Source organism: Hyperolius riggenbachi, chromosome 1, assembly GCF_040937935.1.
Source record: "Hyperolius riggenbachi isolate aHypRig1 chromosome 1, aHypRig1.pri, whole genome shotgun sequence".
In the NCBI taxonomy this organism is placed as follows: Eukaryota; Metazoa; Chordata; class Amphibia; order Anura; family Hyperoliidae; genus Hyperolius; species Hyperolius riggenbachi.
This window is the reverse complement of record NC_090646.1, coordinates 85824721-85849082: the sequence shown is the minus strand read 5'-3', so window position 1 is coordinate 85849082 and position 24362 is coordinate 85824721. Positions and strand designations below refer to the sequence as shown.

General features: G+C 45.9%; 1 protein-coding gene and 1 long non-coding RNA gene across 2 annotated transcripts in view; one reads left to right on the top strand and one right to left on the bottom strand.

Annotated features, from left to right (window-relative positions):
* On the bottom strand, nt 1-22779 carry LOC137563571 (uncharacterized). Its single transcript, XR_011030382.1, has 3 exons — nt 22690-22779; nt 20801-20923; nt 1-89 (listed from the first exon to the last, which is right to left on the bottom strand). It is a non-coding gene; the product is annotated as an uncharacterized lncRNA (long non-coding RNA).
* The window catches only part of NSD2 (nuclear receptor binding SET domain protein 2), a 125115-nt gene continuing 110623 nt past the window's right edge, over nt 9871-24362 (top strand). The window contains exon 1 of the mRNA XM_068276164.1: nt 9871-9925. The gene's annotated coding sequence lies outside the window, so the exon portion shown is untranslated. The remainder of the gene's footprint in view (nt 9926-24362) is intronic.

Sequence of the window (24362 nt, the reverse complement as noted above, 5' to 3'; positions counted from 1 at the left end):
TATAAACTTCTGTCTTCTGTTCTGTAGCTTTCTTTCTTCTTGTTCTTCTGTACACATCTATCTTCTTCTTGCATTTTCATCTGTTTCTTCTTTAAAAAGCAAACATGTGATTTAAAGGGGAACTGAAGTATGAGGTATACCGGAGGCTGCCATATTTATTTCCCTTTAATCAATACCAGTTGCCTGGCAGCCCTTCTGGTCTATTTCTCTGCAGTAATATCTGAATAACACCAGAAACTAGCATGCAGCTAGTCTTGTCAGGTCTGACTTTAAAGTCTGAAACACTTGATCTGCTGCATGCTTGTTCAGGGGCTATGGCTAATAGTGTTAGAGGCAGAGGATCAGCAGGGCTGCCAGGCAACTGATATTGCTCAAAAAGAAATAAACATGGCAGCCTCCATATACCTCTCTTCAGTTCCTCTTTAAAAAAAAAGTCATCTCCTTACCTTGGTAGACCCTCCATTAGTTTCCCACGTCCTCCTCCAGACTGCTGCTACCTGGGACCCCCTCTGAATGTTTCTCCTGTGGCTCTATGCTACTGTCCAGGCACAGACTGCCTTGCTTCTGCACAGTTTGCACACGGAGTAAGAGGGTTGGGGGTTCACAGCGCTGGATTAGTGGGGGGAGTGGTCTCTGTATTATCCAGAGGCCTCCCTCTTCCAAGGTGAGTATTTTTCCTGGGCACTTTTTCCCACAGGTACACTGGCTTCTTTTCTAACATTTTGTTGTTTCAGCCTTCATTTCATATATTTTCATCAGCCTTCTTTTCTTAAGCTGAGTACCCATGGCGCAATTTTCCGATGACCGTCCACGATTGTTTCTGTAATCTCACGCCGTGGGTACAGGTGCGCACTCATGCGGATGTCCTTTAGCTTTGTACGGCGATAACGACCGCAACAGTCGATAGGATCGTTAAAGGGAAACTTAAGTCAGGAATGAAAAAATCAGTTTTACTTGCCTGGGGCTTCTACCAGCCCCCTGCAGCCATCCCGTGCCCTCGCAGTCACTCATGCAGCCTCTGGTCCCCCACCGCCAGCTAGTTTTGTGTTCGCTGACAGGGAGTCAGCGGGTTTTCTGCACCTGCGCAGGCCTGGCCACGCATATCCTTCTTCATGTTCCCGTCCTCAATAGCGACCTGCACAGACGCAGGACGCTATTGCGGACAGGAACACAAAGAAAATTCCGCGTGGCCAGGCCTGTCGGGTCTGTCAACGAAAACTAAACTAGCTGGTGGAGGGGGACCGGAGGCCCCATGAGTGACTGCAAGGGCACAGGATGACTGCAGGGGGCTGGTAGAAGACCCAGGAAAGTAAAACTTATTTTTTATTCCTGACTTAAGTGTCCCTTTAAGATCCCTGACGACTCAGCAAAGTATTGGATTGTTTGATTTCCGGTTTGTAACTTTGTGTGACATCGCAGCCAGGAGATGGATCATGGGACGCTTGACGTCAGGGAGATGTCACTGGATCTATCTTCCTCGTCCTGCGTTGAGTATTCAGCTTTATAAAACTTTATTAATATAAAATCCTGTTTGGTTGGAATAGAATCCAGAATACTTACATAAGGTATATCCCACTACCACCAACTTCTGCTGGAGAGACTGGAGGGGAAGGGTCGTTAAAGTACCCGAAAGCAAAATTGGAGAAAAAGGTTCCCCTCAAGCTCACCGTCCCAGTGCTGGGACCCTCTGACCCTATTCAGCAAGGGCTTGTCAAATAGGTTCACGTTGCCGAGCTCCCGTCTGTGAACAAGCGTGGCTGCACTGCGCAGGATGGAGCCGCTTGTGTAGCCGCTGATGCGCGGATTTTACCTCCATGCACAAGTTGCTCCATAATATTGCAGAGGCTCTTAGTGCACCTGTGCAATGCAGCTGCACTATTTCATGGATGGGAGCACTGCCATATGAAGACATATATGCAGTCATATCAGAGTCCATTGATTTTTGTAGCGTTCTATATTTAACAAGTATCCTGTAATCTAAAGGACAACTGAAGTGAGATGCAAATGGAGGCAGCCATGTGTTTGTCCTTTTAAAGGGAGTCTGAAGCCTAAAAGCCATAGTTCCTCCTATGGTGCCTGCGTTCCATTGCTGGATCCCCCGTTAGCAGTCTCCGACCGATTGGTCGGAGACTGCTCTGTTTCGCTGCGGGTGGGCTTCAGAAGTCTTCGAGAGCACTCGGGCTCCCAAAGACTGCCAAAGTCTCCGGCGGCGGGAGATTTGAATGCAGGAGCCTGCGGGGGAACTAGAGGATAAGGAGAGGAGCGGGAAGGCTGTAAAAGACCCAGAGCCTTCCCTCTCCATTGGTAAGTATGGTTTTTTGTTTGTTTGTTTGTTTGTTTTATTTAGGCTTCAGATTCACATTAACCACTTCGGTACCAGCAGCCTCTGCCCCCTTAAAGCAGTAGGATCAGCCATACTATGCCAGGGAAAAAAAAAACACATATGTAAGTAGATAAATACTTGATCTACTTACATAACACATATATAAGTACTGTCCACGTTTTGATTTCAATGTTATATAGTAAATGACGAGAATTCTGTTCCTGGTGGGGGCCATGTCTTTTGCCCACAGTTAAGGCTAACTCGTGATGTCATTTCTGCCCTTTACTTTTTTTCTTGTCTTCTCCAATCGCTGAGTCGCCTCAGCCTTGCTTGTAAACACAAGTGAGTAGGGGATTAGGTTTCAGATAAGAAGCTGGCTGGGAAATAAAGGGAAGAGGAGGAATAGATTGTAGATAAAAAGAACCCCCAGCATGCAATTATTTGGCGCTGACTACTAAAGGGCCAGTGCTCCTGTGATAACTCCAAATCATAACAGCAGAAAAAGTTTTGAAAGTTTTGAATGCGGGATTAGCATCTTTATCACTTAATACACTCAGACCAGTTGCTGTTGAAATTTGATTTTTATGGTGACGATACCGCTTTAAGGACCAGAGGCTGCTGGTACACTAAAACGCTGCATGCCGACGAATCGCCCCAAAAATCCGCCGGTCACGCCGCTCTGTCCCCGCCGCAGGCTGCCCTCTCTGCTGTCTCTATGACAGCAGAGCGTTGTGCGCTGGTCAGGAGCTGCTTTCATTGGCTCCTGACCCTGTCACTCAATGTAAGCCAATGGGATTGGCTTATAGTAATGATAGGGCCAGGAGCCAATGAAAACGGCTCCTGCCCGGCTCACAGTGCTCTGCCGTCATAGAGGCGGCAGGGCGAGCGGATAGAAAGCGGCGAGAGCGGCGGAAATGGGCGGGGACGTGCGGTGAATGGGACGTAGAGCTTACGTCCAATCAGAACCGCAGCTCCACCCGCCCGACGTAGATTTGTACTGCGTCGGTCCGAAATTGGTTAAGCAATACCAGTTGCCTGGCTAGCCTGCTGATCCTGTGCCTATAATACGTATAGCCATAGAACCTGAACAAGCAAGATCTTCTCTGCTTACTTCTATAAATGAAATGATGGTAACCTGCGACAAAGTCAAGTGGATTTATAGTTTATTAGGCAAAATTAAAAATTACCATGGGTTAAAAATACCTAACTACAGAACAGGATTGCTGTATCGGCAATAGGGATCTCTCCATTCTTGTTTTGGTTTTAACTGGGAAAGATCCAGTTGACTTTCTCATGGAAATCCCCCATGGGCACACAGCTGAGTGGAGAACTAAATGAATGACTTGGAACTCTGTGTTGTCGTCCCCTCCCCCAGTGGATCATTATGTACAAGTGACCCACTGATCTTCCAGCTTCTGTTCAGGTTTAAAAACACAAAGCACAGTGGGAGGCACTGGAGCCCTGAGATGGGATTGCAGGAAAGAGGGCTTTTCAAGAGGTAAATCGTACTTTGTAAAAAGCAGGAGAAAATTGTAACGTAAGGTGGTCCCATGTCTCTAAAAGAATGCATATGTGTCCAAATCATTCCCAAAATGAACATGTTGTCTTAGATATGCACGTCATAAAGAGGAACAGTCATTTAAAGTGCTGTTTATTGCCACCACGAATCTCACTCTTAGCTTAAAGCCATTCTTATGTGTAAGGTAGAACGACTGAATGCCAGTATTGTTTTTTTTAATTCTCAGTTTTTTTTAATTCTCTGTATTTCAACAATAGTGAAACATTTATAAACATGCTGCCATATGTCGACATCTATGCAGTCATATTAGAGATCGTTATGTTTTATATTTAACAAATATCTTCTAAGGGAACAAGATTGAGGATTGACTGACGGTACCTTCATAAATTCACTAATGATAAATGATTTCAACAATGTCATGTAGACCTGTACTGTATTAGGGTAACCAAAAAGGTGTATGAGACCTCACTTAAAGGGAACCTGAACTGAGTAAAATAATTTAAATTTAACACATGATGTAGCAGCAAATTAATATTACATACTAACCTCAAAGTCAGTTCCTCTCAGAAGCTCACCATTTTCTTCTTACAGTAATCCCTTCCAGTTCTGACAATATTTTGACAGAACTAAAATGTACCAGTTGCTGTCAGTTACATATCAGTTACAACTGAATGTGCAAGGTAATGTCCATGTTTCCCTATGGCTCAAGTGGGCGATATTACAGTTTAGCAGTGTGCTGACCAGGAAGCTGTTATGGGTAATGGCCATTTTCAAAATGGAGGACAGAGAATTCCATTGATCACAGTGGATGAACAGGACGCAGGAGAGAAAGAGATTGATGAGTTGTTTTAAGCGATGCAGGGGACTGGCGTGCAGCGGATCCACCCGTGTACCCACAGGGTATATCAAGCAATTCTTCCAAGATGATCCAGCACAGCTCTTTTATCTGAAATCACTTTATTGGATCATTAAAACATGTACAAAAATAGCTGCATAGTAGTCATCTTGGAAGAATTGTACAGTATTAGGGAACATAAATATCACAGTTATAAAAGAAAAGCAGCCAAAGAATGGATTCATCCAGAACAACCCAGAATCATTTCTGAAAAGCTGGTTGTGACACCTGCAGTGTTCACAGTATTCAGCAGAAAAATGCATAAAAAGCCAGGCAGCGCTGTAACTATTGTGCACATTACACCTGCCACCTTTTATAAGGCCCCTTTCCACTAGCAGCGTTTTGCTTATGATTCCGATCGCTTGCAAATTGCGAAACACTAGATACTTAAAGGAATATTGTAGGGGGGTCTGGGGAAAATGAGTTGAACTTACCCGCTGATGTCACCAGGAGCATACTGCGCAGGCCCAGTATGGCCTGCGCCTGTGTAGTACACTCCTGGTGACATCAGTGGGATCGAGGACATGGCAACGCAGGCGCAGTGGTTTTTAGACTTTAAAGTCTGAAATTCCAGAAGTGAACTGGAGGCGGAGCCGGAGCATTGGTGAGTGGCTGTGCGGGCACAGGATGCCTGCGGGGGACCATTAGAAGCCCCAGGTAAGTTCAACTCATTTTCCCCTGACCCCCCTACAGTATCACTTTAAGGAACTGGTGGAAACTGTGCGGGGATGTTTTCACTGTTGCGATGTGTGATGCAATTTTTTCCCAGTCGCAATCATCATGCCTGCTGTGTTTTGCGTGCACTTGAGTTCCAATACAAAGTATAGGAGAGCACAATAATTGCTATGCCATATTTTTTTTTCATGATCCGGCAATTTAAGATATTTACCAGCTCTTTTTCTTCTCCTATCGGAAAACGCAAACGTACCGCAAACGTATTGTACACCCATCAGCGGAATCGTAATCGTGAGAGAAGGGAGATTGTGATTGGGATCGTGTTTCTAGAGCTGAAGAATCACCTCGCGACCCAGCAAGATGGATCCCAGTGACATCCCTCGATAAGCGCTCCCCGATCCATATTCCAGGCGGCGGGCATATGCGACGTCAAGGGATGACACACGACGGGCGTGAACGAGAGTTCAAGTGACCGTAGTACTTTGCGTTGGAGTCATCCGGGATCTTAAAGATCTGATCCACAGTGATGGTTGTTATTCCCGCACGTCGCTAAGCAACATCCGTGTAACCGTGCGCCTGTACCCATGTCGCGAGGTTGCAGAAACAAACGCTCGTCGCTCAAAAAATGGCTGTCCGCTACAAAAATCGCGTAGTGGGTACAGACCTCTATTGGAAAAGTGGATCTGTGAATGTATTGTTTGCTTAGCACCTATAGAACTACAGAAACAATATATAAATAACTGCAGTAGTACCCAGCAGTTTGTCACCAATCAGTCATAGTCGATGAGTCTGGAATGCCAAAGCTATTGACACACGTGCATAATGGATTTTCTAACCGATCTTTTGTTCCTAGTGATTTCACCAGTTCCAGTTCTTGACAACACATTACATTGGTCTGTTTGCACATGCAGGTGGTGCATTGTGTGCATGACTGATCAATATACACAGTAGGCCCGACTGCTCAACAACCAATAACACAACTGTTTATTGTTTTAGTTCAGTTTCCATAAGAATTTAGCTGTTTATATACTGGTTTGGGTGTACTCGGCTTTTGGCGGCATGTTCTCCATATACTATAACAAAAGGTACGTACACACATGCGATAACTGTCTGCCAAAATGGCAGATAAAGACCGTTTCAGCCGACAATCGTTATGTGTGTACAGCAGACATCAGTCTTGCTCGAGCATCCTTAATGACCCCCGATGCCTGGGCATGACCGATCACAATGCATTTTTCATCCACAGGTTGGATTAAGATGTCCCACAAATAAAATAAGTAACATATCCCCCAAATTATTTAAATAAGGGGCATCAGTATGTCCCCTAAACACCATAAATAGGCAGCGTGACTCCCCAATAGCAATTAGGTAGGATAACCCCCAAATAAAATTTAGGCAGCAAGTCTCTTAGATAACGTATATAAGCACCATGACTCCAAATAACATATTTAGGCAGCATGACTCCCAAATAGCATAATTAGGCAACATGATCCACAAATAACATAAATAGGCAGCATGACCCCATTGAATTTTGCATCATGACCGGTTACTGTTCCAGACCCAGAGCTCCAGCACACTCCCACATAGGCTGGTGCCCTTGTTGTACATACTTCTTCTCTACCCTAGTGCAGTCTTTAGAGATGGGTGTTGCTTTTTTTACTATGAATCTTACGTAGTGTTTTACATAGTACAAAACAGATAGTGGAGTACATAGATACATTAGAAGTTCAAAACACTGTACAATCAGGACAATGCATGCATAGCTTGTGGGGTTTGAGACATCACCAATTCTTAGACCTGTTCATATGATAAAGTACAGCATAACAAGAAACACTAGGAGGAGGTTCCTGTCCTTTTGAGCCTACAATGTAGAGGGTAGTGGGAAGGAGACATTAGGGGGAGGAAACAAAGGGGTTAGTGGATGAGGTGAGAAGACACATGGGTTAGCGAGTAGTTAGCCTCCAATGCTAACCATCTAACAAATTATAAACTTGTCTGAAATGGTGCGTTTCAGGAGTATGTTTAAAGGTTGACAGGCTTGGAGTATAATGGAAAGGCCTTGGGAGAGAGTGTCAAAGGAGGGGTAATGCTCGTGAGAAAACCTGGATGCAGGATTGAGAGGCGGTGACCAAGCAAGAGGACAGGACAGGAGGGGTCTTATGGGAGGAGCGAAGGTTCTGGGAGGAATGATGGAGGTGACAACTTATGTAGAGATTTGTATGATAGTGTGAGGAGTTTGAACTGGATCCTTTGGGTTATTGGCTGCCAGTGGAGAGATTGGTAGAGAGGGGCAGCATCAGAGGAGATGGAGGAGAGTGGATGAGACATACAGCAGAATTCAGTAGAGACTGGAGTGGTGATGTTTTTTGATAGACTCCAGAGTAGGGTGTTACCGTAGTTAAGACAGGTTATGATTAGAGCATGTACAAGAATTTTAGTAGCCTCTTGATGAAGGAAGGGACAATGGAGATATGTCTGAAATGGACGTAGCAAGAGGTTGTCAGTGTGTTAGTATGTGGTTTAAATGAGCTCAGAGTCCAGAGTTACTCCCAGACAGCAAGCTTTAGGCCCAGTTCACAGTTTTTTTCCGGAACGTAACCGAAACGTATACTGTACAAACGGAACGGATGTGAAAGGATCCTATGTTAACCTATGGATCCATTCACATGCGTCCGCTGGTACGGATACGTTCCGTACGTTCAGGTCCCTGGACCTAAAAATTGCTGTAGGCCCTAATTTTCCGGAACGGATCCAGACAAACATGCAGCAGCACTGGGGGCAATGGGAGACGGAACGTTTCTTCACACTAGTGAAGAAACGGACCGTTCCACTGGGGATGGGTGCATGGGCCGACACGATCCTGAGCGATGGGAGGGTGAGGGGATGGTGCAGCAGCCGGGCAGGTGGGCTAGGGAGGGTTTATACATACCTAATCTTCCGTAGGAGCCGGCGGTAGAGGCTTCAGTCTTCTTCCATGTCATATGACTACATGACGCGTCATGTGACTAGTCACATGACGCGCTGTGTAATCACAGCGGAAGAAGAGAAAGCCTCTACCGCCCGCTGCCCATGAAGATTAGGTATGTATTTGCTGAGTGAAAACGGATCCGATCAATCATTGATCAGATCCGTTTTCATTTCTGAACCGGGCCACGGACTGAGCCATCCGGATCCGGTGGCTCATTTAGCAGATGTGAATCAGGCTTAAGGAGTTGAGGATATTGGGGTGTTCTTTACATTTATGATCAATAAATATCACAATCTCCATTTTGCTCATGTTGAATTTGAGGAAACGGCATCACACGAATGTAGAGACAGCTGACAGACAGTCAAGGACTCAAGATAATAGTGTAGTGTGGTCAGGGGCCTAGAAACAGATGTCAACAGCATAGAGGTAATACATAAAACCAAAAGCTTATTAATTGCCCCAGGCATGGAGTTTTACTACATAAGTTTTTTTATTTTACTTTTACATTCAGCTAGCCTACATATTGAGGTAGGTTGACCACATACACCTAAATGTCCCAGCAATGTTACATCCTCCTCAGTACCACTCACTTGCCCAGCAGCATCCACCCTCTTAATTGAGCAGCATCTCCTGGTCTTCTTCTCCCTGCTGTCCAATCATGGAGGAAGTGGGGGGAGTTGGCAATAACAGTGCACCCCAGCCATAGTGACAGTGAGCTGGGAGAGAGCATGTTGAACAATGGGGACAGGCTGGGTGAGGGTGTTCTAGACCTGTAGGGCCCAAGCAGTGCCCAGCAGGGCTGGGCCGAGGCAGAGACAAGAGAGGCTCCAGCCTCAGGGCGCAGTGTAGGAGCGGGCACGCAACTCACTCAGCTATCATTCCCCTATTGCGTTTGAAGCAGAGAGAAATAAGAAAAGGGGATACTTAGCAGTGAGTGCAAGCCTGATAACTAGAGATTAAGGTGCTGGGGGCCCTGGGGTGCCTCTGCAATCAGTGTGTGACGTCTGGGGTGGGAGTGATAGAGTGGCACACTTTGGGGTCTCTGCCTTGTGTGCTGGAGGACCTTGTCCCGGCTCTGGTGCCCAGGCATGGTAAAAATATCCCTCTCACCAAACTTCTGGAATGACTGCCCTGCAACCAGCTCAGTAGACAGAACCCAAACATACAGGAATCTGGGACCCCTTAATGGAGAGAGAAAGGTCCCTGGGGCCTTGTGTCATTATATACTTTGCAAAGACCAAAACACTGGCTCTGTGCTGAGAAAAACACTTCTGAGTGCTAGGATCAAATACAAAAGTTCAATAAGTCTATGTGGGAGCTAAAAAAACATGCATGTGAGACAGTCAAAGCGTCAAACCTAGATTTTAAAAACCAAAATAAGAATTATGATTCAAAATATAAATATGGTATTTTTTAGAAAAAGTCATTTAGAAATGTCTATATACACAGTACAACTATTCATCTCATCAGTTTTTTTTATACTTTAGGTTTGCTTTGAAGACAGAGAATCAGTATGACAGGCAGTTGGGATTTCTTTCATGTCAAGTAAGAAGAAGTTGCTTTTTTTCTGTTTCTTATTATACATTGGTTTTAAAATGCATTGCTAGAAACCGATAAGACAAGGCATTCAAAGAAGCTGGTAGAGTGATTGAAAGAAAAACCCTCCTGATTTACCCGAGACAGTGGTGAGAAGTATTTGTCCATCTGATGCTGTTCTTACACTTTGTGATGCTAAAAGGAAGTGGTTAAGCCCAAAACGTAAATGCAAACAGGCAGTACACATAGGTTCAGCATTTTATCGGCTCAGTATGAGATCATCTACGTCTTCTGAAAGTCTATGCAAATTTGGCAAAACACACAACCTTATTTGGGGGCATTGGTGTGCACCATGGGTCGTAAAGACATCATTTTAAAAACCCTGAGTTTCAATTCCAGGGTGCAGTTTTACATTTTACATTTATTTATTTTTTTGTGGGAAGTTCATTGCGTAACTGTGCTGAAAGGTGAAACTAAATGTTACACAATTATTCTTCTGTAATTAGCTGTGTTTCCCATATTGTGCATGCAAAAGCCCAGACATTACTGTGGGTGATATCTGTAGAAGCAGGGCCGAGGCAGAGGCAAGACAGGCTCCAGCCTCGGGGCGCAGTGTAAGAGGGGGCGCACAACTCACTCAGCTATCATTCCCCTATTGTGTTTGAAGCAGAGAGAAATAAGAAAAGGGGATACATGGCAGTGACCGCAAGCCAGATAACTAGAGATAACGGTGTTTGGGGCCCTGGGGCACCTCTTATGCTGGGGATACACGGTACGTTTCTGTACCGTGTATCGAGCAGCTGATCCGGCCAGCTGATAATATTCAGCTGGTCCGATCAAGCTGCTCGACCCCCGCTCGCTTGATCCCCCCCGACAGACAATGGCAGGGAATCGAGCGGCTGATAAGGAGCGCCGGCTGGGACGAGCGGTAATCGATTCACGCGTACGAGCTAATCGGCCGCCGGATCGACCCGTGTATTCCAGGCATAAGTCTAATAATCAGTGTGTGACGGCTGGGGTGGGAGGGATGGAGGGGCGCACTTTGGTGTCTCAGCCTTGGGTGCTGGAGGACCTTGTCCCTGTTCTGCGCTCTACCAAAATCCAGCAGTTCAAAGACTGACTGGAGGGTGCACATTGATAAAATACGCACATAAGTATGAATGTTTTTGGTTTGCAAAGGTCACTTAAAGGTACCCACTAACAATCCAATTTCTAGTGAAAAATTGTTTGAGTGGTCAGATAATTCTGACTGGAAGTGAAATATCGTAATACATCATTCACTACATCATCAAGGAGCTAATCTCAAGTACCTACCAATCACAACCAACAAGATAATCCAAAATTTGGTTCAACGAAAATTCCTTCAGACAACTTTTTTTTCAATTGTTCGTAATTAATTGTGTCCACCAATTGAGAAAATTTACAACCAATCCGATCACATCTGACCAGAATTATCTCATCGCTTGAACGATTCTTCCCAAGAAATTGGATCATTAGTGGTCACCTTTAGAGAGGATGAAGAGGGGAATATACAAGTCATTAAAGCAAACCTGAACTGAAAAATAAAAGTCAAAATAAACATACACACGTCATACTTACCTCCTGCGTTGTCTACTCATCAATCTCTTTCTCCTCTCCCGCGTCCTTTTTGTCCACTGTGATCAATGGAATTATCTGTCCTCCATTTTAAAAATGGCGATGACCCTGTAACAGCTTCTGGGTCAGCTCTCTGTTAACCAATAATAACGCTTCAGCCATAGGAAACATGGACAGTACCTTGCACATCGGTTGTCCTTTTAGTTATGACTGATAGCAACTGATATAGTGAAAAATGGCTCTAAGGCTTTCAGCTTCCTGAGAGACAAGTCTGACTAGATCTTGTCAGAACTGGAAGGAATTGTTGTTAGAAGAAAATGGCGAGCTCCTGAAAGGTACTGGCGGTGAGGTAAGTATGTAATATTGATTTGGAGGTACATCATGTGTTTATTTTAAATAATTTTACTTGGTTCAGATTCACTTTAAAGGTACCTGTAGTCAGGGTGAAAAAAAATAGATAAAGGATGGTTCAGAGACTTCCATGATCTTCCTACACCTATCCTGGGCTGCCCTGAGACCTTCTAAACAATCTTCAACATTAATGCCAAAGACTGCTCACAGCCGTGCTCCCCTCCAGGTACAAGCACGGCTGTACTGGGCAAGCGTAAAGTACTGCCCCCACCTGCGCAGTAGCATTAGGCTTTTTATCCATGCATGAGGCTCTGTACAACTACACAGGCGCAAACTCACTGGTGCCCATGCAGTGCAGCCTCATTCTTAAATGAAAGGGAGTGTGGCCGCAAAGATTAGAGGATCTCGTTTGGCAGTGGATAGTAATGTATGGGCACCACTGCAAAGAGTTTGGAGGATTCACCTTGTAGGGTACATAATATCATGAATAGATTCAGAGAATCCAGAGAGAGCTCTGTACACAAGGGACAAGGTCTAAAGCCAACGTTGGATGGCTGTGATCTTTGGCCTCTCAGGCTGCATCTTTTTAAAAACAAAAACTATTCCACCCACTGTGGATGCATTGTGGAAGTAATTTTTGTATTATGATGAACAGACACATATGAGCCAACACTATTTGTAATTTATTGCTGCTTTGGGTTTTAATTATGTTCTGATCACAGTGGTACTGGATATGATCTACTTCTGCCAGCTGCCTAGCAAACTTTCTAATAAAAGGTTTAACTGCCTCTGAGGAAGTGGTATGTTTGAACTACAAAGCAAGTCATATACTTAGATCATTGAAACAAATTCCTTTAAATGGTTTTCAACTTTATATTTTTTGGAGAGTACTGCTGAAGATAAGCATGTCTTCATTGCTAATGGTGTATTTAAAGGGGCACTATGATTCATTTATAAAAAAAAAAGTTATAAATAATGACTGTGTATAATTATAAACCTATGAAAGAAAAAAATAATAATAATTATTAGAACTAATAAAATCAAAACAGTAAATTTATATCACCTAATTTTTACTGTCAGGAAAGTCACTTCCCGACAGACTGTGGAAGAGTACATGTTTCCAATGGGGCAGGAGAAAAGCAGCGTTTACTATGACAACTGCAATTCCCCCTGAGGAAATAACATCATTTAAATGTCTGCGACAGCTCCCACAGAAGCACCAGTGGAACTGGTACCCCTCTTAGTTAAGCTGCCACCACGGGAATGTAGCTCCTCTTGCAGGCCCAGCAGTGGACACCTCTGTCTCTCACTTATTCCGATGTGTACTGACTACTGAGCATGTCAGGATGTGCCGCATGCCTACTTGCCTTTTACAGCTGCACTATGTTTCCTTGCTGTTCCCCTGCCAATCTGTCTGTCTTTAGTTACTTGCCAGTCCACAGTCCAGTCAGTACTGGCCAGTCCAGTTCACAGTCTGTCCAGTCTGCTTTACCAGTCCTGTGCACAGATTGTTCTGTCAGCCTGCTCTCCCAGTCCAGTCTGCAGTCCCTCATCCTGGTCCCTGCCAGTCCAGTCTGCAGTCCCGCATCCTGGCCCCTGCCAGTACAATCTGCAGTCCACCACCATGGTCCCTGCCAGTGTAGTCTGCAGTCCACCAACCAGGTCCCTGCCAGTATAGTCTGCAGTCCACCACCATGGTCCCTGCCAGTACAGTATGCAGTCCACCACCCAGGTCCCTGCCAGTATAGTCTGCAGTCCACCATCCTGGTCCCTGCCAGTACAGTCTGCAGTCCACCACCCAGGTCCCTGCCAGTATAGTCTGCAGTCCCCCATCCTGATCCCTGCCAGTACAGTCTGCAGTCCACCATCCTGGTCCCTGCCAGTACAGTCTGCAATCCACCATCCTGGTCCCTGCCAGTACAGTCTGCAGTCCACCATCCTGGTCCCTGCCAGTACAGTCTGCAGTCCACCATCCTGGTCCCTGCCAGTACAGTCTGCAGTCCACCATCCTGGTCCCTGCCAATTGCATCCACAGTCTGTCATCCTGCTCCTTGCCAGCTCCACTCCACTTTCTGTCCTCCTGCTTCCTGCCCATCCTGTCCACCATCCTGCTCTATGTTGGCCCAGACAGAAGTCAGTCGAATAGACCCTGTCTTGGCGCTCCTGTTTTTTCTGAGGGCTACAACCTAGTGGTCCCTAGTAGCAAAGCCCATCGACCCTTGCGGGGTGTATCCCACCAGTCCTGGGATCACCAAGACCCTGACACTGTGCTAACATTATCTCCAGCAGCTCCAGCCATCTGCGCCACCCCCGACAACATCCTTAACCACCCACTTCTCTTATTTCTTGAAAATTTGGAGGATAGCTGCAACACATATAGTGAAGCAATGGGACCTGGACAAGGACAGAGAGGCCCGCCCAGCCACTGGCAGTACTGTGCTGCCAGTGGTCAGGGCCGGATTTGTACATTTTACCTCCCAAGGTCCACTGTCAACCCCACCCTGCCCACTGTGTCTCCCCTGATCTTGAGCACCCTCGTCCTATGCTGCCCTGTCCTGTGCTTCCCCATCATGTGCTCTGCTCAACTGCTCTGCCCTATGGAAGCAGGGAGGCCATGGACCGGGTCTGTGACCGCTGTGGTTTACATGCTTGGCAGTTTACCTTCTTAAGTGTGCCAGCCCACTTCTCACCCCTCACCTCCTGGTGCCCTAGGCCATGGCCTTTCCTCAAATCCGGCCATGCCAGTGGGGGACATGGAGGACCCAGTAGAATAGTGGCCCACCCATCCAATCCATAACCTCATCATTATTACCAATAGTGCTATTTAGTGTGTGTGTGTGGGGGGGGGGGGGGGGAGGGGGGCAAAAAGGATCTGGAGAAGACAATGTCTCACCCATTCATAGCCCTACATCTGAAGGCTCTTTGTGTGCAGAGTCAATACCAGCAGTCCTGCACCAGATGTGGGGGGCAAGGGGGACCTGGAGGGTTAGATAGTGGCTCACCCAGTCATGACCCAGGACTTGGCACACTGGGAGTCATTACCAGCAGTGCTGCACCACAGCCATATTTAGGCAGGTTACAGATGTAACATGCGGCATTTCTGAACCGCACCTGGGTCTCTAGACCTGAAGGATCCCCATTGGCAGCTGCAGGGTTTCCTTCAACAGCTACATTCTTCATCTGTGCTATAGTGTTAGGCCTCTTTCACACTGTATGCTGAAAAACTGATGTGGTTAAAGAGAAACCGTGACCAAGAATTGAACTTCATCCCAATCAGTAGCGGATACCCCCTTTTACATGAGAAAATATAAGCTTACTCTTACCGGTAAGATGAGTTCCACAAAATCCTCCACGACAAAGACCATGAGGCTGCCTTGCCTATTCAAGGGACAGGAAGCACAAACAATTTAAAAAGGACACTCCCACTTCCACCCCTCAGTTCTTACATATTACTTGGAGTATAGAAGCGTACTTACCATACCAGGGCGGTTTAGGCCTGTCGTGGAGGATTTCGTGGAACTCATCTTACCGGTAAGAGTAAGCTTATATTTCCACTCATCCTCCACGACAGAGACCATGAGATTCCCGAGATCACTCCCCTCTCAGGGCGGGACAACGGCAGAAAGCACTTTGCGTCCAAAAGCGAAATGTTTAATATTTTGAAGATCTAACCGGTAATGTTTGATAGACGTGTTGTAGTTAGACCAAGTGGCTGCATTACAAATTTCAGTAACAGACGCAGATGCCCTCTCAGCCCAGGAGGAGGAAACTGCCCTAGTGGAATGCGCTTTGATTCCGGATGGTGCAGACATATCTGATAACTCATATGCTTTAGAGATGCATAACTTTAACCAATTGATAAAAGTACTTTTAGAGGCTTTGTAACCTTTCCTAGCCCCCTGAAATTGTATGAAAATATTGTCATCCAATCTCCAATCATTAGTCCTTTCTAGATAAAGCAAAACCATGTTTCTAACATGTAAAGTATGACATTTTTTCTCCTTCTCATTTGAAGGATTGGAACAAAAGGAAGGTAAATGGATCTCCTGATCCTTATGAAACGTAGATACTACTTTTGGAACAAAACAAGGAGGTAATTTAAATGAAATCCTATCCTTCATTTTTGTCATGAAGGGCGATTTGACACTGATCGCTTGAATCTCTCCAATTCTATGAGCCGTAGTAATAGCAACTAAAAATAAAGTCTTAAGAGTCAAATCTTTAATTGAACAGTCAGACGAGGGCTCAAACTGGAATCCCGTCAGGGCCTTCAGAACGGTATTCAAGTCCCAGGAGGGGAATTTTGGTCTTGACAAAACTGTCTTTCTCTTGGCAGCCTTTAAGAACCGTTTAACTAAAAGGTCAGAAGGAAAAGAAACATTAAAGTATGCTCCCAACGCAGCTAGTTGCACCTTCAGTGTACTCAACTTGAGGTCTTTCTCCAGCCCAGCCAGCAAAAAAAAACAAAATATTTGGAATAGAAAAATTAGTAATAAACTCAGGAGAATTCTGATTAAATTTACAAAAAACTTTCCACACTCTGTGGTAAATGGCTGAAGTGACTGGTTTTCGGGAAGTAAGTAGAGTACTAATAACACTATTTGAAAGGCCTTGGTTCAGAAGAATTTTCCTTTCAAATTCCAAGCTTTCAGCTTGAGCTGGGCAGGAACTGGATAAAAAACTGCGCCTTGATAGAGAAGGTCCTCTCGCAGAGGAAGAGTCCAGGGCTGGCCTATCGCTAATTTAAACAGAAGAGCATACCAAGCTCGTTTTGGCCAATCTGGAGCGACTAAGATTAAATCTCCCTGATCCTGAACCACCTTCTGAAGGACCCGAGGTATCAGATTTAGGGGAGGGAATGCAAAGCCCCTCTCCAGACGCCAGTCCTGTGTGAAATCATCCATCGCCTCTGGGTAACCCCTTGGATCCAGGGAGAAAAACCGAGGTAGAAGCGTGTTTTTGTAAGTGGCGAATAGGTCCACTGTTGGAAGACCCCAGAACTGACAGATCTGTCTGAACACCCTCTTGTTGAGACACCATTCTCCTGATAGGAGAGTTTGTCTGCTGAGAAATCTGCAACTCTGTTCTCCTTGCCACTCAAGTGTACTGCTTTTAGAGAGAGGAGGTTTTCCTCTGCCCAGAGAAAAATCTGATGCGAGAGTGAGATTAATGGAGGACTCTTGAGTACCGCCCTGCTTGTTCAAATGCGCAATGGCGGTTCTGTTGTCTGACTGAATGAAAACATGCTTGCCTCTCAGAGCTGATTCCATCAACTTCACTGCTTTCCATACAGCAAGAAACTCCCTGTGCTTTGAGGAAAACCCACTCTCTACTGAAATCTATTGACCCTTAACCAAATTGGAATTTCTGTGGGCTCCCCACCCCCATAGACTTGCATCGGTTGTTACAACTACAGGATGCTGTTGAATCCAATGTACGCCTTTCCTCAGGTTTTTTTACTTCCACCCAGGGCCGGATTACCGACCAGGCAACAAAAGCAGTCGCTTGGGGCCCCCATTCAGAGTCAAAGGGGCCCTATCAGCACATAAACCAGCCCTCGCCATCCTGTCAGCGGTGGCTCGATGGTATAATGGTTAAAGGGACTCTGAGCAGTGCAGTAACTATGGAAAATGCATATCATTTTAAAGCTCTCTTTCTCCTCTTTCCAATGATATATAAACCGCCACCCTATGCCTTTTAAATGTTATTTGTCTTGTCTTGTCAAATGATGCCGTGCGCTGCTGATTGTCTTCAGAGCCAGGCTCTCCTCCTAGGTCCTCCCTCCTGCTACTGTGCGCTCTGCCGCTGCCCACTCCTCCCTCCCTTCCCACAGAGAACCACAGCTGCAGAAAAATGATAGCAGCAGATGGCAAACGCTCACTCACCTATCCATGATCCAAGCGATAGAGATCCCGTCATCTGAAACCCATCTGTCTCTTCTACAGTGCAGCCGCTTGCTCTAAACTTCCTGATACTCAGATCAGACAGGAAGTAGGAAGTAGTAATAGTAGTAGTAACAGAGCGGCAGCACTCTAGAGGAGACAGATGGGCTCCAGATGACGGGACCTCTATTGCTTGGATCGCAATAGGTGAAAGTGAGTCATCTGGTGCTGTCATTCTCCCCCGCTGCGGCTGCCTTCTCTGCTGGACTATCGTATTCACTGGGATGGAGGCTGCATGGTGACTATCTAGTTTGGGAGGAAATCGGTTGTTCGGTGGTGGGGGTGGTTATGTAATTCTGTCTGGGGAACAGCTTCCGGTTTGGCGGTGTCCTGAGCTTTCTGCTATTGCCAGGCTGGAGATGCAGGGGGAAAGTGCTGCTGCTGTGATATCTGGCGCCCTCTTCACAGGGGTGCCCCAGCCCCTGAGTGCAAATGTCCCAGCCATTCATCTCTCACTCTGCATTTTGCCGCTGCTATTCCCTGCATTGTGCACCCACAGAGGAAAGCGGGCTGTTGCCCATAGCAACCAGTAGCTCGGCTGCCCCGGTGTGTGCGGCATATTGCTGTGCAGCTGCATCTTCTGATTCTATTACGACATGATGGGGGGGGCCCAAATCAGTTACTTTGCTTAGGGCCCCATTTAGCCTTAATCCGCCTCTGCTTCCACCCACCAACTGAGTTTTTCACCTGGCTGGAGACCCAGAACTGTCTGTCCAATGAATCCTGACTTCCATTCCATTGTAACAGAATGGAAATCTGGAGTATTCTGGACCTTGCTTGTGCCCACGGAACTGCCGGAATACAAGCTGACATTTTGCCTAATAGGTTTGAGACATACTACTACTTCTTGTAGTTTAGGATCCAACCTAAATCTTTTAGGGCAGCCAGAGTTATCTGAAGATGGGACATCAGAAGTTCCTTGCTTTGTGCTGCAATTAGAATGTCGTCCAAGTAGGGGATCAAAATGACATGCTGGAGTCTCAGAAAGGCAGACAGCTCCACCATCACCTTGGTGAATACCCGAGGCGCTGCTGAGAGGCCAAAGGGCAGAGCCCTTAACTGAAAGTGAACCAGCTTTGATTGGATCCAAATTGCAGCTCTGAGAAACTTCTGATATCCTGGAAAGATAGGGACATGATAGTAGGCATCCATGAGATCGATTGATGCTAGAAAATAATCTTTGTCCAGAAGAGGAATGGTCGAAGAGATTGTTTCCATTTTGAAACGCTTGTACCGGATGAATAATTTTAAATTCCTTAAAGGAATACTATCGATACCCAAGTGTTCTAAAATGACAGTGTGCAAATAATGTCTAAGTAGCTGTGTAAACATTTTCCTACTTTTCATGTTAAATATCAGAAGCAAAAGCTGTAATTTATTGAGGGTAGGATTTAGCTACATTGGGACAAATCAATTGCAGAAGGGGTGTCTGCTTCAATGCACAGCCACAGTTACATATCAGACTACAGAAAGCAAATATCAAACATATCAAACTCTGAAAGCAAAAACAGTATGAAAAAGCTGTGACAATTCGTTACATTTCCTCTTCTATCTTCAGACACGTCAGTCAGAAACACAGGACACAGGAGCTGCAGCTGTTAGGAGCTCTCTCTCTGTCACACACAGAGCTACACATAGAGTTAACTGATCAAGTGTGAGGGGAATTTCCCCTCTCCTCATGGCTCAGTCAGCTGTCAGTTCAGTAAAGATTGAAAGTATTTTGCTAACAGTAAACAATTAAGTTGCTACTAAAATGTATACACCAGTACTTAGCAGCACTTCCCAAACAATTCCTGTGTCAATTGAAAAAAATATGTGAATCAATAGTATTCCTTTAAAGAGTAACTGTCAGGCTGCAGAAGCTAATTTAAACCTCTATTCTCCTGTGTTAAACAGTTTAGAAGGAAGCTCAAAAGCCATTAGTGAAGATAAAAATCTCAGTTACCTTTGATGTGTGCTTATCAGCAAGTCTGTTATAGACCCATAAAGACGCAAGCCGCATACTAAACTGCAAAGCATTCTGGGGCCCTCCCCTCGGCTGCTAATGAGACGTTACAGAAGCTTGTAATCAGTCCAGCGTGTAGCACTGATAAATCTCGGGGCAGAGTACTCTGCAGGAGTCAGCTATTGTTCCTAGCCACATGGCTCATTAATATTCACTGCACACTGTGTTGTTCAAGTAGGAGCTTATCTGTGATCAGGAAGCAGGCAGGACATGACGACACATTTGACAGAAAAACATGGAGCCTGCCATGAGCTGTCAGGAGCATCTATCTCTGCATATACTATATACAAATTCTGTGAAATCCAAACGTGGACAGTGAAATGCATATGTAATGTAAGTACAGCCAATCTTTAGCTACTGATATATGTGTTTATTTTCTCTGAGACCTTATACCTAACAGCTCCTCTTTAAGTTGATAACTAACCGAAACTCCCCGTTTGGTTTTGGGACTAGGAATAGAGGGGAATAAAATCCCTTCCTCCTTTGTGAGATTGGAACTTCCTCGACCACCCCTTTTTCGAACAGTAAAAGAACTGCATTTTCCAGAGCTGTTTGTGTAACTGGAGTCTGAAGTGGGGCTGTAATTTTGAAAGTGGGAGGGGGTCTCGAGATGAACTCCAATTTGAGCCCTCGTCTGACTATTCCCAACACAAATTTGTTTGAGGAAATGTTTTCGCAAGCTGGAAGAACGTTTTTTTAATTGCCTTCCCACCTGCATACAGTCATTGTTCGGATTGCTGAGTGGAAGCAGCCTGTGCTTTGGGTTTAAACAAAAAACCCTTGGATTTTGCACCACTATGGACTTGCCACCTTTTACCAGAATCAGTTTTACTTTCATATTATTTTTGTATAAACAAAAGTCTTTCCTCTGAAATGCTCTTTTCTTTTTCAGAGGGAATACTTGTTTATTTTCAGCAGCTCTAGTTAAGGCTTCCTCTAAGGCATGACCAAAGAGGAGACCGCCTTCAAACGGCAGTGAACACAACTTACTTTTAGCTGTGAGGTCACCATCCCATCCTTTGAGCCATAAAAAGCGTCGAGTAGAGTTGATTAACCCTGAAGTGCGTGCCACAATTCATACCGCCTCACTAGACGCGTTGCAAAGAAAATTAGCTGCAAGAGAGAGAACAGACACAGAATTGAGTAAATCAGAAACAGGAGAACCTGCTTTTAAATGGTTCTCTAACTCTGTTAACCAAATTGACAGACATCTAGCTGTACACGTGGCAGCTAAAATAGGAGGGGACGCCGCTGTCGCCGCTTCCCAGGCTCGCTTAAGGAGGGATTCCATTTTACGATCAGACACATCTTTTAAATTTCCCGTGTCTTCAAATGGAATGGGTGAATTCTTAGATAGTTTAGAGACAGCTAAAGGGGCCCATACACCTAACGATTTTCCCGCCGATATACGGCCGATTCGATCACAGTGATCGAATCGGCTGTGAAATCGCCGCGCACACTGCTGACAGAACGATCAATTTCCGTCCAAAATCGATCGTTCCCGTCGATTCCTGTCGATCCGTCCGTGTGGAAGATTTTTCTTGATCGCCGGCGGGTCGGGAGTGCGTCGATAGCGGCGTTCGAATGCCCGATGACCGACGCAATACAGCGGTTATACATTACCTGGTACGGCCGGCGCAAGTCCCCTGGTCCCTGCTGTCTTCTTTCCGCGCTGGGTTCCGGACCGGCTGCAGCTACACAAAACTTCCTGTCCCGGCAGGAAGTTTAAACAGTAGAGCGCCCTCTACTGTTTAAAATTTCCCTGGACAGGAAGTTCAGTAGCTGCAGGAACGGTCTGGAGCCCGGAGCGGAGAAGAAGACAGCGGGGACCAGGGGACTTGCGCCGCCCGGAGCAGGTAATGTATGAGGAGGGGGGGGGGATCGGCAGCAGCGGCAGCTCCACAGATTGTGATCGGTTTCAGGCTGAAATCGATTCACAATCTGTTTGCAGTAAAGGTGGCCATACGATCCCTCTCTGATCAGATTCGATCAGAGAGGGATCTATCTGTTGGTCGAATCTGACGGCAAATCGACCAGTGTATGGCCACCTTTAGTCTAACCTTAGGGCATTTAGTCCATTTATCACAGTCAGCATAATCAAAAGGAAACCACCTTTTTGAGGATTTTAATTGAAACAGCTTTTTATTCGGTTCTTTCCATTCCTGTAAAATAACATCAGACATAGATTTGTGTACAGGAAAAGTCAGAAAATTAGTTGGTTGCTGCTCAATTTACATTTCATCCTCAATAGACAGTTCCTTGGATGCTTCAATAGGTAACCCGAGTGTGGTACGAATGATTTTAAGTAAATCCTCAGTACTATCAGGAGATAATTTAAATTTTCCTTTAACGAGAATCTTAGGTGTCTCCTCCTTCTGAGTTGATGAGGCCTCTGCTACCTCTTAAGAAGAGGATTCCACCCTTTGCACACCAGAAGTACCTGCTTTATCAGAATCACCTGATACAGAAACTGATTGAACAGTCTGAACTGAGGAAGATTGAGCAATTAAATTATCTCTCAATACAACATAGCGTATATACTCGAGTATAAGGCGAGTTTTTGGAACAAAAAAAATGGCTCAAAAGTGGGGGTCTCGGCTTATACGCGAGTCACAGCCACAGTAAACCCCCATCCTTTCTCCCCCGAGTGTCCCCGTCATTTGCAGAGCATTTATGTGTTCACTCGAGTGTCCCTTCTGCCATAAATCTGCAGCAATATGATGCGGCTGAATTTCCGTGTCCTCCCGCCAGAGCAGAATATGCAGGCATGTAACTTAGCTGCCCACCGCCTGCTGAAATCTGTGTCCTCCTTTTCCCCTCTGCCAGAGCGGTATGTGTATTTTGGCTGCCGCCCCCCATCAGACCAGATCGATATTTACCGTACATGTGTTTCGTCTGTCCCTCACCGCTGGGCATAAGCAAAGCAGTGCAGAGCATTCACTAACCCATCCATGTTGCAAGCTTTCTTACATCCTCTAGGGGCACCTCGCATTAGATGTGCAGGATGTCATAAAGACGGGACCGCTCCTGGCAAGCTGAAGCTGGCGGCGTGAATGCTGTGTACCGCTTTCTATATATGCCTGGCGGCGGGACAACAGGAATACTGCTTCGGTCTGGCGGAGGTGCACCCAAAATATGCATATACCGCGGTGGCGGGCGGGGGACACAGAATTCATCAGGCGGGGGCCAGCCAGAATACATGACTGCATATTCCGCTCTGGCAGGGGCAGCCACAATACATCAGCCGCATCATATTGCCGCACATTTATGTGGGGGGGGGGGGGGGTTACACATTCACACAGGCACAGAAAACCCTCTGTTTGCCTGTAATCTGCAGTTCCTTAGCCATTCACCCTATAAGGGCACACTTTAGGGAAGTAGTGCAATTAATATTGTATTTGTATGTCAATAGCACTGACATCTTTTGCAGAGCTTAAAGGGGATCTGAAGAGAGAGGTATATGGAGGCTGTCATGTTTATTTCCTTTTAGACAATACCAGTTGCCTGGCAGCCCTGCTGATCCTCTGCCTCTAATACTATTAGCCATAGCCCCTGAACAAGCATGCAGCAGATCAGGTGTTTCAGTGGTTCAGACTTATAAGTCCGATCTGACAAGACTAGCTGCATGCTTGTTTCTGGTTTTAATCAGATACTACTGCAGAGAAATAGACCAGCAGGGCTGCCAGGGAACTGGTATTGATTAACAGGAAATAAACGTGACAGCCTCCATATACCTCTCTCTTCAGTTCCCCTTTAAGAAGGTTCATGGACTCTCTGAAAAAAATTAAAATCCAAATCCACTTACCTGGGGCTTCCTCCAGCCCGTGGCAGGCAGAAGGTGCCCTCGACGCCGCTCCCGGTCTTCTCCGGTGGCGCACCCGACCTGGCCGGCTGCCAGGTCAGGCTCTTCTGCACTCCAATGTCATCGGACGTCCTCCGGGCTGTACTGCGCAGGCTCAGTAGTTCTGCTGATTGGAGGGAAGGGACGTGGGCGGGTAGCGCCGATACAGAGGAGGCGGGGGAGCGGCGCTGACAGACAGTCACAGGTAAACAGCCTGTTGGCGACATGCTGTGTGTCGCTAGCACGGCGCTGGGGATAGCAGAGCGCAGATGGGTCCTGGGGGCACACCATAGGGCAACAGAGGCTGGTAAAAGTGTGCACAACCAGCCTCTGTGCCCCACTAATATCATTAAATCCTACCTCTGGTTCTCTTTAAACTGGCCCCATAGCAGTGCAATGTGAAAAAGCTTTAAGTTAAAGAGAATCTGTATTGTTAAAATCGCACAAAAGTAAACATACCAGTGCGTTAGGGGACATCTCCTATTACCCTCTGTCACAATTTCGCCGCTCCTCGCCGCATTAAAAGTGGTTTAAAAACAGTTTTAAAAAGTTTGTTTATAAACAAACAAAATGGCCACCAAAACAGGAAGTAGGTTGATGTACAGTATGTCCACACATAGAAAATACATTCATACACAAGCAGGCTGTATACAGCCTTCCTTTTGAATCTCAAGAGATCATTTGTGTGTTTCTTTCCCCCTGCAGCTATCT